Here is a 22833-nt window from a genome sequence, read left to right on the forward strand (position 1 = left end):
ATGGAAAAAAAAAAAAAAATCAGAGGAGCATTTTGTTAGCAGATGAGGCAAGAAATTCAATACAGATGACATTTGCTTTGCAAAGCAATAAAATAAGCTCAATCTGTTTAACTGTTAGGTACTTTAAGATAGGATTTAGCACAGAACGTTTTCAAAACCCCATAGCAATGTTAAACAATCAGCCTTTAGGACAGATGTGGGGTAGAGATGAGGAAACGGAGGCAGAGAAGTTGAGAGACACCTGGAAGATGAGCTGTGGCAGAATTGCAACCAGGGCTCTTGGGCTTTGGGGTTTTAGCCCAGGAGCAGAATATGTCTAATCATGCTTTACCAGGTGAGGTAACCAGCATAGCAAAAGCTAATCAGCATTTCAGCAGCAAGCTGGGCATCTTTAACTTGTGTTCTCCAACACAAGAGCGGTGGGAACTCAGGGTGGTGGTCTTACATGAGCCATGATGGATCACACACCCAACCGCTGTGATTTCTTGGGTCCCAGGGCCGTGGAGCACCTTGTGCTCCTGTCCCAGCAGTACTGTGTTAATGACTGCCAATGTTTGCAGCCCTAACGAACACACTGCTGCACGTGACACTGATGTTCCTGTCTCTGCTGCTTGTTCTTCCAAGACACAAACACCAGAAATCTGTTTTAAAAAGGCAGCTCTTTTCTTACTTCAAGGGAGTGTGCCAGTGTTTAGCATGTCAGGGCAAGTCATCCCCACAAAAGTGCACATCTGCTTTCTGCTGAGATAACATGAGATCCCCGATTCAGGCCTGTGTCAGGAAGTAATTCAATTCATTGCAATTAGATTCAAAGGGCGATGGCTCCCACTCCTCTGCATAGGTCAGTGAGCTCCAATGAAGGGCTAGCAAGGAACCAGCCAGAGCAATTAACACATAAGCACCCAATCAGTTACTGCAAAATGGCCTAAAATACAAAGCCGAATAAAGCTTTGGCACATGCTATTTCTGACACACAAAAAAGCTTCTAATTAATATTGGAACAGTATGCAAAATACCTATCACAGCTTCACGAATATTCAGAAACAACAGCTGGTCTTTTCATGAAAGCTTGTGTTGAGACCTAGCACAGGTTAAAAGTTCATTTTTTCCATTATACTGTATGTATATATACATAGTGATACATGGAATTATGGTGAGGGTGGGTGCATTTATTGGAATTCACTTCCTAGGAGGGGTGCCTGCCTGTATGTACCTGCATGATGGAATGGTCTTGTTCATTAGCTCAGGATGCTCATAACGTGTATATTCTATTAAGCACATATTGAATATGCATCTCATTTTCATTTCAATTGGGATCTGAGGGCTGATTTCATTCATGACTGTTGATTCCTTCCAGGCCATTTGCATTTTATTCTGTTCATTATTATTTATATGCTCTGTGCTCTCTGAGTAATTTAAATATCCCTCTCATGATTGCCCCCAAGTGATGAATTATATACCCTCCTTCAAAAACCAACACAACAAGCCCCACGTTAATCCTCTGTGTATTTATGGGGCTTTCTGTACTTGGGCTTTAGTGCCTTCTGTTGGGTTAGGAGCAGGTGATGCATTGCACAGTGAAGACGATTTACTGCATGACAAGTTATTGTACCGCCTGTAGTTTTCCAGTAGAAAGACATATTTCGCCCCCAGCTCTGGTGGGTAGTATTTCCCTGCCCTGTCAGGGTGCTAGGTCTCCAGGAGCAGTTGACAACATGACAGCTGAAGCGCAGATACCTCCTCTCTTCAGAAAATCACTCCAGAGTTTTGTCCCTGACTCCTGAACCAGGACAAGAAACACTTCACTCCCAAATCCTCTCCCTCCCTAAGCACACCCTCTTGCCTTACATTTCATAGTGTCAGAGGATTAATTAAATGTTCTCCTCCTGTTTTTATAGGAAGGCTGTGTCCTTTTAGGTGAGGTACCGTGGTTTAAGTTTTTTAGAGAGAGGTTTTAGTTGAGTGGTTTGCATATACAGATATATGTGACTGAATTTGCCCGGTCCCTGAACTCCACGGGGTTGCGTGAAAAACTGGAGATTCTTCCTGACGCATGGAGGCTCCCCAATGCCTTTTGATGATTTGACAGGTACTGCCTGAGATCAAATTTGCACAATCCTTAGCTTGGAAATGAACACACAGGAAACTTCAAAAGAGCTGGAATTGCAGTTTAAATTGCAAACAAATTGTGTTTTCATTGGAAGAGCTATGCAATAATTAATTGCTTACTTAAATGTAGGTCTACATCAGAAAAGGCTTTTGGGGATTTAAGAAGGTCTGCACATTAAATCTGACAGGAACATATGCTCCTATATTGTTTTGATCTACCCTAAGAGAGCTGGAAGGACACAAAAGTGCAATAAAAATAAAATACAAACTGAACGTTTCTAGGTGTAGGAAAAAGTTGTTTGCTTGATTAGGTTTTGATGCAAATGGATAAAAAGAGAAGAGAAAAAAGGCAAAGGAAATTCTTTATTCTTTTAACAAATTAACCCCTCTGTCCACAGTTCAGGCTTTCATCCACCCATCAGCTAAAGCAATGGCATCATGCCACACGTGCAGTCTCTGTTCAGAAAGGAAAGAACGAAACCCTGGCTCTCAGGTCTGCCGTTGCTTTTCTCCACTTCCTTGGGGAGCCCTGTGCTGTAATATCAAGGTGTAATAGAAGACCGAATGTCCTAAGACACTTCTCCAACATGCACATATTAAGGACAGTTTTAAGTTGGACAGATGTTATCTAGAGATTATATTTTTGGCTCTCCAGCCACGAAGTTAACTGATTAATAATTAGCATCCTGGCTGCTCCTAGGGGGGATCAACATGGACAGAAAGAACTCGCAGTGCAAGTGCAATTTAAGTGCTGAGGATTCCCATATAGACAGCAGCAGTGGGGGTACTAGCAGCTCCTCAGCCCATCAGGCATGCAGGGTAGATGGATAGGAGAGAGAGGTGTAGGACAGATAACACAGAAAGAAGAATAGCAAAGCTTTCAAAACTGTGCTAGGCATCCTTAAACAGAACAGGGAGGATGAGATGTTGGCCAAACTTTTTATTTCTTACAGCAAAGGGTGCATAAAATTATATATACTTGCATTTTTCCCAGTAAAATTATTTTAAGGAAGCACAGTAATACCTTTAGTAACATATGTTAAGGTTGATGATCAAAGCATTTCAGTTTTCTGTGTTGAACTAGGCGGAGTTTCAGCTATTTATTTTTATCTGTAAAACCTCACCTGCCTTGTGATTTGGACATTTGACTGATGGATGCCCTTTCTCACCAGGCTGCTGAAATCAGCAGAGCCCTCTTAGCTGAGCTTTGTTTAGCTCTTTTCCTTAGAAAAGAAAGTTTAAAATCTATCCTGTATCTCATTGGAAAGGTGGCACAATCTGCACCAACCGGCCCTGCCCTGGAGTTATTTACAGCTATTGACTATCTTCATCTGTACTTGAAAAGACTGATTTGAATACATGGAAAATCTGAAGTATCCTGGCTGTGAAAACAGGCAGAAAAGTGAAGATTTTGTCTTTAACCAGCAGACGACAATGTGGACTCAACTGCCAGAGAGGGATAGACCTGTAAAACTTTTATCTCTTAAGGGGAAATATGTCAGAAGCTGAAGGACACCCTTTGGTAAAGGATATTTTCATGACCAAAGACCTGATCCCATGAGTGGTTGTGGACAGGCAGGTCTTGCCCCCATGGGGACTCCTGGTATAAATCAGAATTGGATCCCAGCCTCTATCTGTATTCTGAGACAGAGCTCCATCCCAAACACCTGGCTATAGGGTTGTCTAGAAATTACCAATGACATTGTCAGAGCTACTTAACTGACTCCCCTACCGCAACAGAAGCCGAGTGTATGCAATGTACAACACACAGTGGAATAAATCTCACCCTTGTATCTCATTGCCTGCTACCTGCATACTTCAAATTAAGACGCTTTCATGTCAGTGCACTGAGATGCCCAAAACCATGTCATGAGCTCAGAGAACTTCTAATAGGGGAAACGGAGGGAGCAAGGGCTCAATAAAGTGCCTTTGGGGTTTGCTCTCGCTGCATCAAGCCAAGGAGAGTCACTTTCTAGAATTCTTGTTGCCAATTGTCAGACACAACCCGCTCTGAAACCCAAGCCAGTTTCCAGGTCACATTTGTGAAGAAATCCATCTTCTTATTTGGATTTTCAGGGCCTTGTAAACTGGGGCAGCCAGCCTTAATTACAAACTCCTGTTACAAAAGTTGCTTATTCCCAAAACCATGGGAGGGGAGGATTTATTTCCAAATAAATCATAAACTTTGCCTGTACAGAGCTGCAGCTGAGAAGCTCACCTCTTTTCTGCCAGCTTCTGAGATGTGCCCAATGAATCCCTGGGAAGATACATTTCCCTATTTCATTGTAAAAATAAAAGCCCATTTAGCTCTATGTACAAAAGGCCCTACTGACACCAGAGGCTACGCTTGGTAGAAGTCAATTACGTTGTACATACCCCTTAAAAAAAAAAAGGTTCATGCTTCTTTCATACGTAAACTGGGTATTCCTTAATTTATCTTGGAACAAATGCTATTAAAGCAGCCTGTAATGCAGCAGGGCAGATCAAAGGGCTCTGGTTCTTGCCTCTCCGCAGCAGCCCCTGAAGATGCCAATGGTACACGCTCCCCAAAAACCACGCTGCTCCGTTATTTCACTCCTTGAGCCTAAATTACCACCACTGACTACAAAGGTGAAACTGGGGGCTGCACGATGGAGATAAGACCCGGAACTGAAGCACTCACAGATGGCAGTTGCTATAGAACAGCACAAAGGATTCTTTAATTAAGTCTTCCCTTCGCCCTATTAAAATTCAGGAAAGATTACCAAGGAATTTGTACTGTATCTGGAAAACAAATCATAACAATTACAGCAGGCTGCCCCAGGCTGGCTAGATTGTAGCTTATTATTCCACAAAGCCTTGATAAATGTGTAAATTTATATAGAAGGCTTCTGCATGTCATCATTGCTGTGCAAAGACTCCCTGCTTTCTATATCCAGTTTTAGAAGGAAGACCAGCTGGCTAGAGTCCCTTAAATTATTTGCTGTTGTTGTTGAATTTTTAAAATACATATAAATTATGTCTCCCATCTACAGTTTATCTACAAGCTGTCAAACTGGGACTCATTCATGCTCTTTTTGATGCCTACTGAAAAGCCATCTAACAGCTCAGTTAACCCTCTGGCCCCACATCCATTAAACATTACAAAAAACAATGGCTTTCAGATTCTAAACATGCATTTTTAAATGCCACAGGCTTCTCTTTAAGGAAAGTGGCAAACTTTAAAGCATAATCATTTCATACCTATGAGCTTAATTGCCTTACAGGCATAAAACAGGTTGATTTGCATACATGCACATCTGTAATGTCAGTTTGTGTTTCCCCCCCTAACTGATTAAATGGTGGGTCAAGGAGGGGGGGGGGGGGGGCAGGCTGGGTGAATCAACCATTATATGCATTTCCACTTAAAAGGGGAGCTTTGAACAAAGATCAGGGCTAGACTTGTTCCTCTTCATCCCATCCTTTGCGTACGTGATTCCATGAAGTCTGGAGCGATGGTGTGAATTATTGACAAGGTTTATGGATTATAATGCCAGAAGGGACTGCAGAGATCATCTAAGCCAACTCCCCTGTATAAAACAGACCAGAAATGTCTCTGAATTAACATCTGGATGAAGATCAGAGGTTTGGAAAACATGTCCACTCTTAATTATAACACATCCATCACTGGATAATCCACTAACAACCCTGGGGAAATGTTGCTAGTGGCCACGTTGTTTAACAGCCATCTCTTAGTCAGAGCGCAGCCGGATCCAGCTTCAGCTCTTAGCTGTTGGATTTTGTTCTCCTCTAGCCTACAACTCTGAAGATCCCTCACTTCTGAGTTTTCCTTCTGTCTGCAGCTATTAGAGATGATGATGTGCTGCCTTTAAGGCTCATCAGCAATACACTGAACAGATTAGATGCCTTTTGTTTTTAAACAATTATCAGGTTGCTCAATCTTCACATCTTTTCCACCTCTTTAATTTTTCAGCGTCCTTGTTGAAGCAGGAACACCACACTGGGACATGGCACTCACTCGAGCCAACGTCCACGCCTGACACAGTCTCTCTGCTTTTACTGTTCTGCTGATTTTATATCCCAGACCTCAGGCTACAGTGTTGCACACGGAGCTCCTTCACTATGCTCCCGCACATATTACTATTTTTGCAAGTTTAGAGTCATTTATATGAAGCTGGTTCAGTGTGCAAGATACCTTATGATGTTTGCTCTAGAAAAGAGGAAAATGTAGATTTTTGAAAGATAGTGCTTAGGTGTTCTGTTTCCCAAATACAGCAAAATAAATGTAAGGTCAGCTTTCTAATAGATACGTTACCAGGCACCTTTGGCTATTGGTCAGAGGTTTCACTGGAGATGTCTTCGTGGAAATAGGGTATCTTAATTTTGTGCTTCAGTAATCCTTTCTATTCTACACAAACCTGTACCTGCTAATTCTCTTTTCTTTCTCACAAGGCTGTGGTTTCGCGAAGACCTCAGCATGTTTTGCCACTGTCAGTTAGACCACCAAGATCTTTTCTGGGGCCATCAGGTACAATTAGGTGCTGTGATAATGGTGTCAAACTACAGAGATTAGAATTAAATGCCAAAAATTCTTACTCTAGTGTTTCCCAGGAAAATGGGAGATTTACGTAGGTGGACTATTTGTCACAACAGTAGCAGACCGCTAGTTTTTAGCCATGATGTGTAGATATTGTGTAAAAAAAAAGGGCAGGGGGTTCAAATCCCAGTAAGACTAAGGATGTTTTTGTGAAAGTTACTAAAGGTGATGTAAGAGACGTTCAGTTTTGGCACAGCAGTCAGTTGCTGGTCTGTCCCCTGTCTCTGGTTGTGGTGACTTCTTTTCTTGCAAGATTTTAAATGTTCAAATACATGCAAACCCCATTTGCAAAGAAAATATCAGGCACTTCCACAGTGCCTGAGAGCTCAAAGCACTATGTGAGCTCTCTGCAAATATTTTAAATTCTGCTCATTTTACTTCAGTGACACCTCGAGTCCAGGACTCCAGGGTCTCAACCCACCATGCTGGTAGACAAGCTTAGCTAACTCAAACAAATCTGAGGTACAGCACTCCACAATCTGCAGGTTGAGGCATGGGCTGTAATGTGATGTAACCAAGGCCATAACAAGAGAGTTGGCAAAGAAAAAAGGAGAGCCCTTCAAACTTCCCACAGGAGGGAAAAGGACATAAGAGCTTCTGGTTTTGTAGGGTGGTTTTTTTTCCTTTTTGATTTGAAACTACATTTGTCATTGCATCTCTGTGTAAATAATCAAAAGTTGATACTCAGCAACCTTCTCCAGATCTAGTCCTTATTCTTGCTTTTATTCAAAAGCACCCTGGCTGGGTTTGTCCAATGAATCAAAGTCTTCAGCTGATCATGAAATTAATAAATAAGGTGACACATTTGCTCTCCACTGCAGATGAGATTTCCCATTTCATGCTTCAGTTGCCTGAAGTAAGAATGCAAGAGAGATTTTTTCTTATAGTGGTAAGGAAAGCTGATGAAAGATTACCTTAAAATCCCTCATAAGGGATGAACAAGCAAGAGAGAATTTTTTTCTTCCCTTAAAAAAGATAAAAGCAAAGAAATAAATAAAATAGAAGGGGGCATACTTTATATTGATTTTCTCGGTCTGCCTGCATTAAGGCATCATTCTCCCAGGGACTGCAGGGAAAGACAAGCTCAAATGAAGAGATGAACAGATGCCACCGGCGTGTGGGCTGGCTACCAACACGAAGTGCGGTTGCAGTGACGTTCGCCTTGCTGCCCACCTACGTCTTTCAGGGCTTCTGTTTGCAAGTCCTGCCCAGTCGTTTCTTCAGTGAGCACTCACAACCCTGTCCCTAAAGAAGTGTTAATTTAAAAAACAGGGAGGCCTGTTGTACTGAAAGAAGGAAAAAAAATTGTTGCCGATTTGGAGGGCTTTTGCATACTTTTGCAAAATGTGGAGTATTAGAAGGACATTTTCAATTTCAGTTGGATGAAGTGGCCTCCAGTTCCTGGTCTAAAATTGTTCTGCAAAGTTGTAGAGTGCCATTAAGAGACTGACGCACTACAATGGTCAGAGAAAAGAATTCTAGCCCAGACTTACGTTCATGAGTATACATACACATCACCCAGCCATGCATTCTTTATTAAAATTATCCCATTGATAAGTAGCTAGTAAGTTAAATTACAATATAAATAAATAAATAATGAATATATTATCTCATCAAAGTAGCTATGGGGTTTTTTATTTCTTTTAAGAAAAGGAGACAGGGGAGGTCTGTGAGTTCTGAGATATATTCTTCGCAGGGATGAAAGCATCTGGGAAAATACAAGAGATCATTACTATTACTTAGAAGATGGCTTAATTATATTTTTGACTGAATGTTTGAAGTTGGATGGCATGGTGCCTTCTTCAGCAGCTCATAAAAGATTGGAGCTTCTCCTTCAACTTCATGGATTTGGAATGTCTGCCCTATTAGTGTGAGGACGGAAATACTCTATTATTCTGAAAAGTGGTTTTAGGGCAATGGAGAACTTCAAAAAAGAAAAGATCTCTTTTACCTCCCAGGCAAAAAAAATTGAATAAGGTTAGTGTTTTCTTGTTCAGAGTGCCAAATTGTTCACTGACATACAAATCTGTATCTCTCTGATATAATAAAAAACAACTGTTTTTATTAAGAAATAGTGTTTTCCTTTCAAGAACAAATGGAAGAGGAGCGAAGATCATAGAGACAGTTAAAGCCATCTTTAAAAGAATAGATTCACATTTTCTTTGAAAAATGAGAAGGGAGAGAGCGGTGTGGCCACATGAAGTATTTTGGTCACTAGTGGTCAAAACAGCAAGAAATGGTGCTGCTGAGAGGCTGCCTCTCTGGGGACTTCATTTCTACCTCCCCCTATATAAAACAACAATTACTTTTGACACAAAAAAAGCATTTTTTATTTGTTATTTGTATAAAAGACCCCGAATTCTTGGTAAATGTTTATTTGTTGATTAGAATGTGCACTGAGTGTAAAAGTTTTGGTAAGTCATTTCTGAGGCTGAGACTCTTTGACATTGAGAATATGGATAAGGTATCAGTAAAGTCACTGAAAACCAAAGTGATTTTGAGAAAATATTTGTAAGATCACTGTGACCTGAATCATGATAAGAATAAAGAAATGATGTTACTACAAATGAATTAGTTAACCAGTGGAATAAGATCTCCCAAAAGTACTGTGAAATAATGGTAAATGGATATGTAAATTCAATAATTTGTTTTCTAGGAGAAATTGATTTGGAAGATTTTCCCAAGATTTTATTGCTCTGTTCTGCCAGACCAAAGAGATTATGAGTATGAAAAGTTTAAGAAAATGTTGGAAAAGCTTTGCTTTGTACTAGTTCTTCTTTGATTAATAGTAATAAAGTACGTCAGCTCCACATTTTGGTTTCTGCTTAAAATGCTTTTACATTTCTAATTTTAGTATGGTTCATTATAGGCAAAAATGACAAGGGTTAACTTATTTTTCCCATTCTCGGTCTAACCTTAATATCAGGAATAGCGTGGATTTCTAGTCTCTCCTTCACAAGGACCTGCATCCTACAGCAAAAGGCTCATTATCACTCACTGTGGTGATGAATTCGTGAGCTGAACAGAAATTTCTCAGCTGTTGAAGAATGTATTAAATGCTCTCAATATATATTCTAGAAAGTTAATGAGTATATATATGCATGTGTGTGTACAAAAATGTTAACTTATAAATAAATCTATCTCCCCTCTATGAGTCTTTATGCCATAGTAAGTTAACCCCATAAGCCCCGGTCTATATTACTTTAGAGAGTACGAGGTTTTTCCCCTGTTTATGCCAAAGGAATTACAGGCTGGTTGATGCTACCCTCGAGTTCTGGGCTGGATGAAATCAGGGGTTACCGAGTCTAGAGTTCATGTGCACTTCTCAGAAGCTGAATGTAAAAGACAAAACTGCAGTTAACAACAAGCTGCAGGACAGAAAGACACAAGAGTCTCCAGCTGTGTAAAATCCCTGAGCTAGACTTGGCCTCCTTTATTTGTAGCCTGCCACTCATTAATTCAGCTCCTCTGCATAAAAACACCAGCCTGCCAATGTGACACTCCTTGTTCCCTTGGATGACCAAACTGTACCAATAGCTACAGCCGGATTCTTCTATCTACAGCCAGGCAGGAGATCAAGAGCTCTCAACTTTAGACTGATCTGATACCACTCTTTCTATCCATATCTAGCATTTCAATATTACTGACTGAATATTAGTGTCTGTATCACCTTTTTAGTCTACTTATAGAGGAAGAAATCTACAGCGCATTTAGACTATGCCCAAATTATGAAACACAGGAGGGGTCCCCACGTCTTGCTCTTGCTCCTTGCTCCATTTGAACCCTTGTTTCAGGACAAGGCCATCTCTACAGATCTGATGCACTCTTAATTCAGATTTCAGCTACCCAGCTTGGGGTGAGATCCTAGTAAAAATAACACAGTTTGTACTTTAGAAATAAAGCTCCTTCTTCAGACTTAACTCTGTCTTGGAGCTTCATGTGACTTTCAAAGACACCTGAAGTCAGCTCTCTCCTCTCTAATAACAGATAAACTAGAACAGATTTTTTTAGCTTATTTTTTTCCTTTCCCTGGGTCTATTGAAACCTCAGGTTTTCAGCAAGTGGAGTGTAAATCAATGAGCCTTTTCCTTATAATTATCACCAATAGCTGTACACTGCAATTTACAGAGCAGAAAGCAGACTCTACCTTTCCTGTGGTTTGATCCCCTCTCCCCTGCATGCTGCTGCCTGCAGGAGATTCAGAGGGCAGCAAGGCTGCGAAAACTGTGTGGGATGACACCCTAAACAGGAAAGAATCTGTTGTGCAAAAAGCCTTTTGTCAGCTGAAAATTGCACTTGTAATAAACCCAGAAACCCCAAAGCTTGTGGTTAAAGGGTAACATCTTTAGCTCTAATTTATACTGACAGCACAATAGAGCTATTGCTCAGGCTCTGCCTCCTCTTGCCCCATCACAGCAAGGGTGTTATTAAGTGATAAATCAATTTCTACAAGGCAAACTGGAGATTAAGTCCTTATACAACATTCATTTGCAATTGAAAGCAAATAGAAATACCCTGGGACAGGGGCTTGGTGACCCTTTTCAAGGGCCAGGCTTGAATAAACACCCCACATACCAGCACAAGGCTGCAATCAGTATTACAAGTCCAGAGTGAATGCTATTTCTCAGAATCTGGTCCACCAATGATTTCTTCTTTAAATTAGTAAAGCCCCTGAATAAATAATTTGGGTTTAAATGGTCACTGCTCGCAGAAATGTCATTCTTTGGATCTGGTGGCAGGTCTCAGCTGTTGGAAACCAGTGCCCAAATAGCCAGACCAGCTTAGACCAGGACCTGTCTCATCTCAGATCCTGTGCCAGGCAAGGGGCAGAGCCTGATAACTCAGAAGAAGACGCAGGGAAGCCTGGCAAGGAGCAGATCCGTAAGTGACCTACTCATGCACTCCTTCCCCATGTACAGCACAAGTTTTCCACCATGTGAGATAAGAGCATCTCCCTCTGTTCTGTTGCTAAGGTGGTTTCTACCTCTCCTTTCATCCAGGGAAAGCCTGAGTGGAAAACTCACTACAGCTATTTAGAGTGCCATTAACAAAAACCAAATGGAAACAGCCCCCCCATCCCAGCTGCTGCTCATCAATTTAACTACTGGCGCTGAACACTGTGTGGAAACAAGGAGAATAAATGGGAAAAACAAGACTTTTTCCATTCAGCCTGGCGACAGGTCTTTGAAAGGGCCTCCACAACCACCCACTTTGAGGTGGTATCGAGTGCTCAGACAGCAGACACAGACGGCAGACAGGGACACCTGTGAGCCGGGGGACATCACGAAGCACCGCTTAATGGAAACACAATTACTCAGAAGATCAAGGTGAGCTTTTGAGGAGATGTCTGCTTTCTTTTCCCTGCCAATACCCCTTTAGCAGTGCTGGAGGAAGCAGTGACAGCCTAACATCTCTTTTTCACTTGGCATGAAGCCAGATGCTTGAAAGATGTGATTACCCTTCTCCTTTGGCTCCACTTTGCTTTGAGGAAGAATTTTGGAAGCATTTGTCACCTTACCAGTTGTGCTTTCCTCTGGTTCGATGACCTCTGTAGCATCTCACCTAGCTTAGAAATGAATGATGCACATCTTCAACCATTGCAGGAGTTCAGAGATGACCTTTAGGTCAGCTTTATCTCCCGGTTTAATCTTAGCATCTTCCACTGAGCCAGTTGAGGTTTTCTTTTTGTTTGGGGTTTTTTTGCAAGGAAGTCTATAACTGATCTATCTTTGGTTTTGGTAGCTCTTTGACAGTAAGAGAGCAGGAGGAAAAACTGTTGCAGTAGAGGAGAATGAAACTATTTAGTTGCAGACGGATTAGTGGCTTGCAGGCAAAGTCATTTCAGAAGCCGTCAGAAGGGAGAGGAGATCCTACCTTTCCACCTCTCCCTCAGTATGCCCTTTGCAGAAGTACCAGGCTTTTTGTAATCCCAGTTTTTGCACACTGGAATGGGTTAGGGAGGGTTCCCATGAACTTTTCAGCTGGAAGATGTGAGGGGGTGGCAATCCCTGTGTGTTGGAGGCTGAGTGGAAGTTTCTACATATGGCAGAGAAGATGTGAGTCAAGGGCCTCCAAAAACTGCGGGTGCTCAGCTCCCTGCAGGCTTTTGCCCTATCATTAATAGGCTCTGTGTGTTTCAGTGCTCTCATTAACAATGCAGCAGCAATACACAGTGAGTAACACAGTGCCATTGCTGCAAATGGCACTACTTCAGATCATTACTATAGATTGCTGTAGCATTATTCCTCTCCCAGCAACAGTTTCATTTGAGTTCAACCAGATTCCATCAAATATTCAAATGCAAGCAGATATTCAACCGCAGTGGAAGTTGGTTTGCTGGTGGTGAGTCAAGGCTTTCAAAGGTTTTCATGGTTTTTCAATCATTCCCTCCATCCCTGAGGTGTTAGTTTATTGCTAACTACCAGGAGGGAGGACAAAACTTAGCAATCAATGGGGGAAGGAAAAGGGAGCAAACCTCTAAACCACAGCTGAGCAATACTCAATGCACTTTGTCCCCAGAAAACTGTTTTCAGTCTTTCTGCTTTCTTTAAAGCTGGTTATGTTGTGATTTGAAGTAAAAAAAATGCCATACTCTAGAGTCCTGTGGCTGGTGCATTTGATCTCTTTTCATCTCACGTCATACAGATTAACTATAGTTTAAAATAAAGTTTTTACTGGTCTTCAGCACTTCATAAAAGCACACAAACCTTGAGAAAAATCTCTTGCCTTCCTCCAAATCTTTGTTGTTTGCATATTTTCCAACTCATCTGGGAGCTGCCCTTGCTGGACATATCACCAGCACAAACAAGACTTATTCTCAAGGACAAAAAAGAGTAACAAAGCTCTAAAAGGGACCAAAATGACACTGAATCCCTATGAAATCCAGGGCGCACTCTCACATATTTTCAGGGCTCACTGTCAGTATAAATGCCAGGTTACCCCAGACCATCTGATAAACCTCCTGGATAGATTAGCACGACGGAGACAGTGAGAGACTGGGAGGTAGCAGCAGGGAGGACATGTGCTGGGAGCCAGCTGAGGTCAGGTCCCCCACGAGGAGCAAGGAGATGGGTCTGCTGCTGCCCTAGAAGCCCATGGCCGTGCTGGGCAACAAGGGCTGGCAGAAGCACCAGCCGCATCCCCGCTGCTCACCCAGGAACAGCAGCATGGCAAAACTGAGGGCCAGATTCAGGCCAACTCCTGCAATAGTCAGACTGCACACAAGATGTGTCCAACTTAGACACCACAACTTCTTCATCATGAGAACAGGGGTGGGCGGCCTCAGAAAGTAGGTGACCTGAAACCACTGAGCTCCTGCTCCTGGATTCAGGGCATGGTTACTCACACCTCCAGTTCAGCAGCAAAACCAGGTTGAGAAGTTGTACGACGGCTGCCGGTTCCTGATCTCGCACCACCATCCACCACCCCCTCCACTGTACCACCAGGGCAGAGTGGTGACATGCCTCTTAAACTGCCTTCACCTTCAAACGATGTCTCACGTAGACATCAACCCAGCCATCATGCAACAGCAACATCTAAGACTCAAAAAGGCTGTCTTCCTGGGGCTGTACATGTTGTGCCACAAATTGTTTAGGAAGTACGTTGTAGAACAAACCACCAGCATCATCTTTGCTCATCACAAGTTCTTTATCAGAGATCCAGTCTTCCCCGTTCATGTAACAAAGTAATTTGTTAACCAACAGCTAGAAGACCGTAAATAAAGAGCACACAAAGAGGGGAAGGGAGATATGGAGAACAAAACATCTGCTGTTGCTGGAAATAGTAATGTGATAGCATTCTAGCATGTGGGAATTTTAAGTTTAACATCTTTGTGTTGGAGAATTTGTTGCACAAAAGGCAACAAAGAGAATTCAAGGCAGTTTTGTCCCTGTTCTCTTCATGATAGGAATCTGTTTCTTTTGCAAATAAACCATGTTTTTTCCCAGCTCATCCCTCTCTGAATGGGGGAGCAGGCAGAAACAAATTAATCATGCTTACACTGCCTATTTAGTGTTCGCTTATTGCTCTAAGCTCCTTTGTGATCTTTCTCAAAATATTTTCATCAGCTTGTTTAGGGAGAAACTTTCCTCCAGGCAGTAATGTATAATACAGTAATACAGGACATGGCAGCAAATTTCGTCTTGTCCAAAAAAAAGATTCAAGGTGGATTTGGTCTCCCATTTGAATTCCCATTTGCTTACCTAAACAATAATGCTGTTATCCCCACTGTGAAAGGAAAGTCAATACGTTGCACATAACGATGTTTTCCTGTGGTCTGTCTATTCTCTGCATTCTAATTTCCAGTGTTAACTTCCAGACACATCTAATGTTTCATAAAAGGCAATGATCCATCTCAAATTCCTTGGGACATGTCTCATTTTCTGAAAGATGTGTGTTGTTTACTGCTGGCTGAGGAAAAAAAAAATATCTTTCTTGCTGTTGGCCTTTATATCCCAGACTTTATGTCTTTTTAAGTCCTGATGGAGAAAATAGAAAAGGTGTTGACCACTATTTTATGGAATTTCTACCCAATCAGTTTTTCTCTCACTGATTTCTTAGGGTGGATCCTACATCCTGCAAGTGATGTTTTCAAATTGTTAAGGGCAATATTTTCATAATTGTAGCATTCAAATTGATGCTTGAGGTCTTGGCTGTGTTTAGTGACTGTGTTTATCTACTTTGCCATCTTTGTCTCAGCCCTGCAGAAGGGCCCCTGTGCCTGAGAGCCGGCTGTCTTTTATCTGTTCCTCTGTTGTACTGCAACTGGTTTGCTAGGCTAATTTAATGAAAGGTATCATTTCTCCCTCTGCATCTTCCCTCGCTCCTCTTCTGGGCAACATTTCAGATTCCTGATAATTATATGAGGAATGCCCTTGGGCTTTCTGGTCTCCTTTTCCCAGTTAAAGTCCTACACAGATATAAAAGCATCCCTTTTCCCAGGGACAGACCTTGGCCTTCCCTGAAGAAGTGGAAGTAGAGTTTACAGGTAATATCTTCCCTGTGTTTTGGTGGAAACATCTCGACACCACCTCACTTGTCCCAGTTGAGCCTGCACAACTTTTTCTACTTATTCCCAGCCCCTCGGGAATACGTGCTGGATCTGCCCAGCAGTGGAGAAAACAACATCATGCAAAACCTGCCGATATTCCAGGGAAGACTGATGCCAGGAGGGCCTGAGCTCTTCTGTGTCATTCAACGCAGTGACCAGAGCAGTACGAAGGGGAAGGAAGGGCTGCCTTTCCCACAGAGGGCACACAATGGGACTTTAACCTCATGCTCTGACATAGGGCTTTGTGTCTAATTACTCCCTCGTACAAGGCAATGAAAACATATGAAGGAAAATTCTTCCCCTCTCGGAATTATTGATGGAAATATTGCAATGGACTTATTTGATAGGACAGGGGGACTAAATGTCAGGAGCATTCGAACAGGCAAGGAAGGTCTCAGGGGGTCCCTGAGTCACAGATCAAGCATATCCGTGTGGGATTCCCCACATGGTGTGCTGCTCAGCACACCTCCAAAGCCCACAACCCTGATGAAACCACGTGGCTTGTGCTGACATGAGCATACACATAGAAACCCAGAAAGCCAATGCAGCACACCAGCTTCATTGCTCCGTGCCACTACACATTACAGAGAACAACACTTTACACCCGCAATAATGCTCAGGCATCAAAGTCAAATAAGTACTAGCTTTATGGAGGATTTTATGTATTGATTTGTAAATAGACAAACCAATTTTGCCTGACTCCCTTAAGACATTATTGATATTTTCTGCTGTAAAATCTTTCCTTCTTTTGTGTGTATTTATCAAGGACAAGGCAAATAAATGACAGGACTCGTGTTTTGTAAGGGTAGCTCTGGAATGAACTGTCAAGGATTTTGTTTCCTATTTCCCTTGATCCAGTTAAGTCTTAAACTGGTATTATATAGCAATGAGTAGAATTCTTTTACCCATTCTTTATTGGTTTGGTTAAATTTGGGATCGATCCAAAGCTTTGATAGTTACTCAGCCTCTTATATGAGTCTCTTGGATTTACAGATTCTTAATTATTCACACAGAACATGTGACCTCACATAAGAAAATAGAAATAAGATTTAGTGTACATCTTTGGATCTTTAACCAGCACTTCCAATAACAGATGGACAATCCTCTGGTGAGGAGGTACATTCTGGTGCAGGAGACCTGAGACCTGATGATCCAGTGCTCAGCACCTCCGTGTGATTCCTCTATAAGCAGGAACCAAAGTTAACTAAATGCAATAGCACTGATTATTGAGGGTACTCAATTGCTCAAAAAAAAAATAATGATCATGACCTATAATATATTAACAAATTGTACTGAAATCTGTTGTGCCTTCCACGGGTACTGATTAGCTTGGTTTAAAGGAGAGTAAATCCCATTGTGGTGCATATGTGCAGAGCTATGGAGGTATCTAAACATGCCAAAGCAATGTCTTGCTGGATATTGAAATACAGCAGGGTGCGTAATTCCCATTGTTGTTGTATATGTAGATTAAATCCTAGCCCTTTGTGATCCTGGCACAGAAGAATGTCCCAAGTGTTTTTACTAATTAACCATTTCCAGAATTTCCAATCCCCAAAGCATGAGTCAGATTCCAAGAAAGCATGATATTTTAACTTATTTTTAATGTACCTTCTGCTTCCTAAGCCCTAAATTGAATCCAAGCTTTTCTGTGCAATCCTGGCAGCTAAAAACGTACTCCCTCTTTTTACTGTAGCTGAGATTTCTATCTAATCATGCATCTGCAGGAGTTTCAGTGCTAAGAAAAACATGAAATATCATAAGAGTCAGAGGGTTTCATTCTGTTTGCTAGTGAAGAAAGAAAATATATTTCCATCAATTTCCTCCAGGATGTGGGTTTTGCATTACTATTCCAGGGTGTTTTGATTTATAAAAAGATGGGAAAGGCCTTTATTGAAAGAGACTCACACAGGTTATTCCCGAGTGGTCTGAGAACATACACAATTCAAGTTAATAGAAATCATCCCACTGAATGAGCAGCACAGCACCAAGCCCTGTGCAGGCAGGGTGCCCTGTGCAGAGCTCTGGGTAGGATCCCAGCCCATTTGACAGGTTCCCCATTACCTGAAAGAGCAAAGTGACTTCTTTTCTCTTGCTCTTACCTCTTCTGGGCCAAAAGCAAGAAACCGGAGCAGCCAAACTCCTCAACTCAGAGAGAATATCAGAGTTTGCAAGATACAGGTGGTCCTTGCTGCCAACAGTTCACAGACATAATAAAAGGTGGCATAATTCTTTATCTCCCTTTTGACAATTAACTACATCAGGACTCTAAGGGGATGGAGAAGTTAAAACCTGAATACAGATGTTCAGCATGGCGTGGGCTTTGCTTTCCTGTTTCATTATCAGCTGCTTTCTGGTGGGGACAAAATGTCTCTTCATCTCTTGAAGGTCTCCAGCCCTTTGCACACCGTCTCTTTAGCTAGCAAGATTTTAAGGACTGATGTGGATATTTTGGTAGTGGTGACAGCTTCAGTATTCATCATGCCAGCTCTCCTATTTCTGGAGCAGCCAACCCAGGCAGCTGGAGGGAGACCACCCGCTATACCTCTGTCGGGTGATGGCGAGGTATGTGTGCACAAAATCAGGCTGGATCTATCTCCCTGTCCTGGCCTGACTGCGTGAGCCAATTTCTACTGAAATCAGAAGTGAATGCAAAAGCCAGGAAACCAAATTCATTTCTGGGAGAGATCCACAAACTGAAAAACTTTAAATGAGACATTTTTCATCCACAAAGGACAGCACTCGGGGTCACCCTGTGCCATTAAACGTTTTATTGGGTTTACCTTTCACCAAGCTTGAAGGGTCTTTTAGATCATTAAAATTTAAGTGAAAGCAATCTGAAAGAGGGGAAGGTGTGGTGGAGCCAAACTTCCTTCTGTGAGGCAGCCACATCAAAATGCCTACATAATTGACACTTGCAAATGATTTCTTTGGAATCCCCAAAGCAGCTTAAAAAATAATGATGACCCTCTGTCCTTCTGCTCCATTACCTTCAACATGCTTTTTCTTTCACATGGATACATGCCATAACACGGACAAATACCAGGCAAAGTTAGTCTGCGGAAGAAGTGCTGTTTAAATCCAGCGCTAAGCCATTTCCACATGAGCAAACTAAGAGGTACAGAGGAATCACAGATGAGGAGGAAGTTAGTTATCCTGAAACATTAATCGGCACTGCCAGCACAGCTGTTTGACTAGGAAATGATATGCGGGGCCATCGCCGTTGCTCTTGGCTGCCAGTTTGGAGCTCATCAGGTGGAGACAAAAGTAAAGGCGTTGTGTGCGAAACAGCAGATGCACAGTGACTCCCTCAAATACTGCCAGGTCAGGATTAAGGGTATTTTGCTTCACTGCCCTGATCCAATCTCACGCGGGAAGGGGATGGCTGCAGGACTGCAATTCTCCCGACAGCTGCCGTAGGTCGGCTCGTGCCACCACGCTGCCCCGGGTCGGGGCTCCGCACCAGGGTGGTCACGACATTTTTGCCGAGGAGCAAATTGGCTCTTTGTGGTGCCAGTTGCTGGTTTTGCTGTGAATGCATCATCCGGATTTCACTCCCTCTGATGATGTTCGCAGAGAGACAGGAGCAGGTTTGAGGTTTATTTAACTTTTTTTTTATTTCCATGAGAGATGAGGGAGTCCTGCTAATTACTGGGATCTGTTTCCAGGGGGAAATGGAGACTAAGATGGATAGCTGCTGTTAGCAATGCCTACTTCATTTTCAAAGACTGCTTTTTGCTGTTGGTTTTTTTTTGGTTGCCTGTCTAATAAGTGCAGAGCAACTACCAAAGTCATTACACTCAACAGGAAATGGCTTTGGGCCACGGCAAGCTGGGGTTGTTTTTGAGCTGGCAACTGAAAATGAAATTTCTGTATGCTATTTACCAGCCCTCTGCACCTCCCATTCCCCCCCCGCTTCCTCCCTGCCTTGCCCTTCGTCACATGGTGGTGTGAATCTGTCGTTGATGGATGATATCCAAAATCAGGTCCTCTCCCTGCCGTCAGATATGAATGACAGGCAGATCATGACTGCTGCGCAGGAAGTGGCCTCAATTTTAAAATGGTTAACAAAAGCAATTTCTCATCCTAGGAAATAATGACTGAAAAGAGAAGAAAAATAACAGTTTGTTACTACGGTTTTGGCTCCTTCCTGCTTCCGTGGTTCCTGATGCTGGCTCAGGCACCATCGTGCCCTGATGGTTATTGCCAGCTTTTGGGAGCCCAGGGCTGATGGTGCAACCACCTTCCCCACATGCTCCTCCATCAGGCTCTCCATTTTCTCCATACAGCTCATTTCATCAGCCAACATGAAGGGAAGAAATGCTATCTCATAAAATGTAGAGGGTCTTCTCTGCAGCCAGAGGCTTTCCTGGCCCCAGCCTCGGATGGGTCTGGGTGCTAACGGGGTGCCAGGAGCTCGGCGCAACAGGTCCACGTTCCAGGGCTGTAAGGGGAGACTGGATTTCTGATGTTCAAAATCAGGTGGTGGAAGAGGAGAGGATCCAAAAACTGTTGGGAAGAAGATGGGGAGGGAGAGGTGCCTGGAGACAGCAGAAAGGAGTAATGGGGAGATAATGCCTGGAAATAGCAAGGGAGGGAAAACAGTGACGCAATGGTGGCAGAGGATGGGGGACAGCGCCCAGAGTCAGGCAGCAAGCAAACAGACTGTTCAGAGAACACTTGCTCCTTTTGGCTCGTAATGCAATTGATAATCTTTTTTTAATTGGCTTTTCTTCTTTTTTCATCATTTGCCCATACTAACAGCCCTGCTTCTAATCCTCAGAAAGGCAACATTTGGGAATAGTTTGCCAGCCAAAATACTAGGGGTGAGAAATTTAACAGGTTTCAGGATGGACCTTGCTAAATTTATCAAAGATATTAAGCAGTGGATGGGCCTATTAGATTTGGTACCCTTGGAGTCCCCTTTGGGCCTGTTTCCTAGGTTCCTATCTCAAAGCACTCTGCAAACATTTAGCCTGTAAGCCTCAACAACTGGCAAGCTGATATTATCACTTCTATTTTTTATCTAGGGAACATTAGACACAGAAAAGAGTTGGTCAAAAATATTGTTGTCAACAAATTTAGTGGAATTGCTAACTGCTTAAAGAGAAGTACGTGCTTCAGTGCTCAGGGTCATAGCCTCCTCTGTGCTTACTTAGACCCATTTGTGCCTTACAAATGACACCCTCTTAAGATACCAGCTGGCCCCTTGGCTTCCTAGTTGCTTAATGTGACCTGTCTTTCCACCACTGCCTTTCACATTCCCAGTCAGATGGCACTGGGCATTTTAATACCTTTGACAGCTAGAGGGGTATAGGAATGCATCACATGTTAGTCTTAATAGTTAATGGAAAACTAATGAGACAACAGCTGCCAAACGCCACTGCTTCCCACTCCGCACACACGCAGTCCCTCTCACTCCCTTCTCCTCTCGGTCTGTAACAGCAGCACGTCAGGGGCAGAGTTGGCGATTATGGCAATATGTGCTAGGATGCAAAGCGGGCACCTGGCCTTGGGAGCAGAACAGACCTTCACCCAAATGTCTCCGCTCTGCAGCCATATCATTTCATACAAATGGATTTTTCCAGCTGCCTTGCAGGGCTTGTGCGGCACTTATCAGGGACAGTATGAGCAAAAGTAGAGAGGGAGAGGGAGAAACCTGCAGAGCTCACAGTCAGTTTTACACTAGTTGGGAGCGGGAAGCAATTCATATAGCCAGAAGAAACGAATGGTGGTTAGTGAGAGCCAGAAAAATGCATTTTTTCCTTTCCTGCTTGCTCTATGATTTTTTTTTTTGGTTGTCGTTGCTAGCATTAAATTTTGAAAATACAGTCTGGAGCTCCATAAACGTTCAAAGCTCTTCACCTCCTAAGATAGTTACAGCATGCTTTTTGGGAATGAGCAGGCAGAGCCCTTCATTTCCACCTTGTAGAGCAAAAATGTCTGTTCAATAAATTTTACTGCTGTAGCAGTAACTGTGGTAGTAACTAAACTGGTACAGGAGCTGACGAAATGGCTGGATCGATATTCTGTCAGGAGGAAAAAGAATTGCCATGTAGGAAACTCTTTAAATGTTCATGAACAATCAACCATAAGATATTTTTTAAGGACAATTAATTAGCTGCATGGAAATATTTGTTGCTCAGAGCACCTGAACCAAAAGATATTAGATAGATGTGTTTCAGCTTCTCAAAACTCTTTTACTTCTTTTTTAAACTGGCACCATGCAAATCCAGAGTCATATTTGCACAGGTAGCCGGGACCAGACCATTTGCCTACTCGCCCAACTGTTTGTTCAGGTCTACTGCTAAAAATGGTGAGTAGATGGTAGAGAATTATTTCTGCCAAATTTAAAAGACAGCTGAACTCAGAAAGCTTGAAGGTAAAGTTCTATGTAATTGTTGCAAATATTGATTCAGTCTCACGGCTGCTACTAGACCTCTCTGGCACCAGAGAGGAGAAGAATTATACTGAAACCAGACCACTGTCTACATCGCACAGAATTCCATTCTGGGCGAAAACTGGAGACTTTTGGAGGTGAGAAGTCATTCACTGCAGCACAGACTTCTCAGAATCAGATTTTGGCAAGTTCAGATAAAGGAAAAACACTCCTTGCCTGTAGCTATTTATGCAGGTATGTCTCTTGAATCGTCTCCTGCAACCTCATGGCTATTTGTCAACAGTTCTTCACTTAAAATAATGCATGACCCTTGTGCATCGATCCACTGGCTTGTCCAGGGTAAGTCATAAGCAGCATGTTAAATTTCCATCATTAAAGTCTCAAATACAATTTACTTCTTGATCTTATGTAGGCAGCCCTGTAAAGCATCCATCAACGAAAATTGGCTACTTGCACTCAGAATAAGCAAAAGGGTAACAACTTATTTAACACCCTCTCAATCTGTCTGCTCAAAGGCCTTTTCTTTTTGTATTTACTGCAGACAAAAGGCTCTGGGATAACCAAACAAACTGTTGGTACTTATCCAAATCGAATGAAATCTTAGAAACTTTCCCCTCTTTTCTTGTGAGCAAATCCTGGCCACACTGAAATGAAAGGCAAAATTCCTGTCACTTAAATGGGGCTTTAGTTGTTCAGTCCCCA

The sequence above is a fragment of the Aquila chrysaetos genome, chromosome 5 (genome assembly GCF_900496995.4).
Source record: "Aquila chrysaetos chrysaetos chromosome 5, bAquChr1.4, whole genome shotgun sequence".
NCBI lineage: Eukaryota > Metazoa > Chordata > Aves > Accipitriformes > Accipitridae > Aquila > Aquila chrysaetos.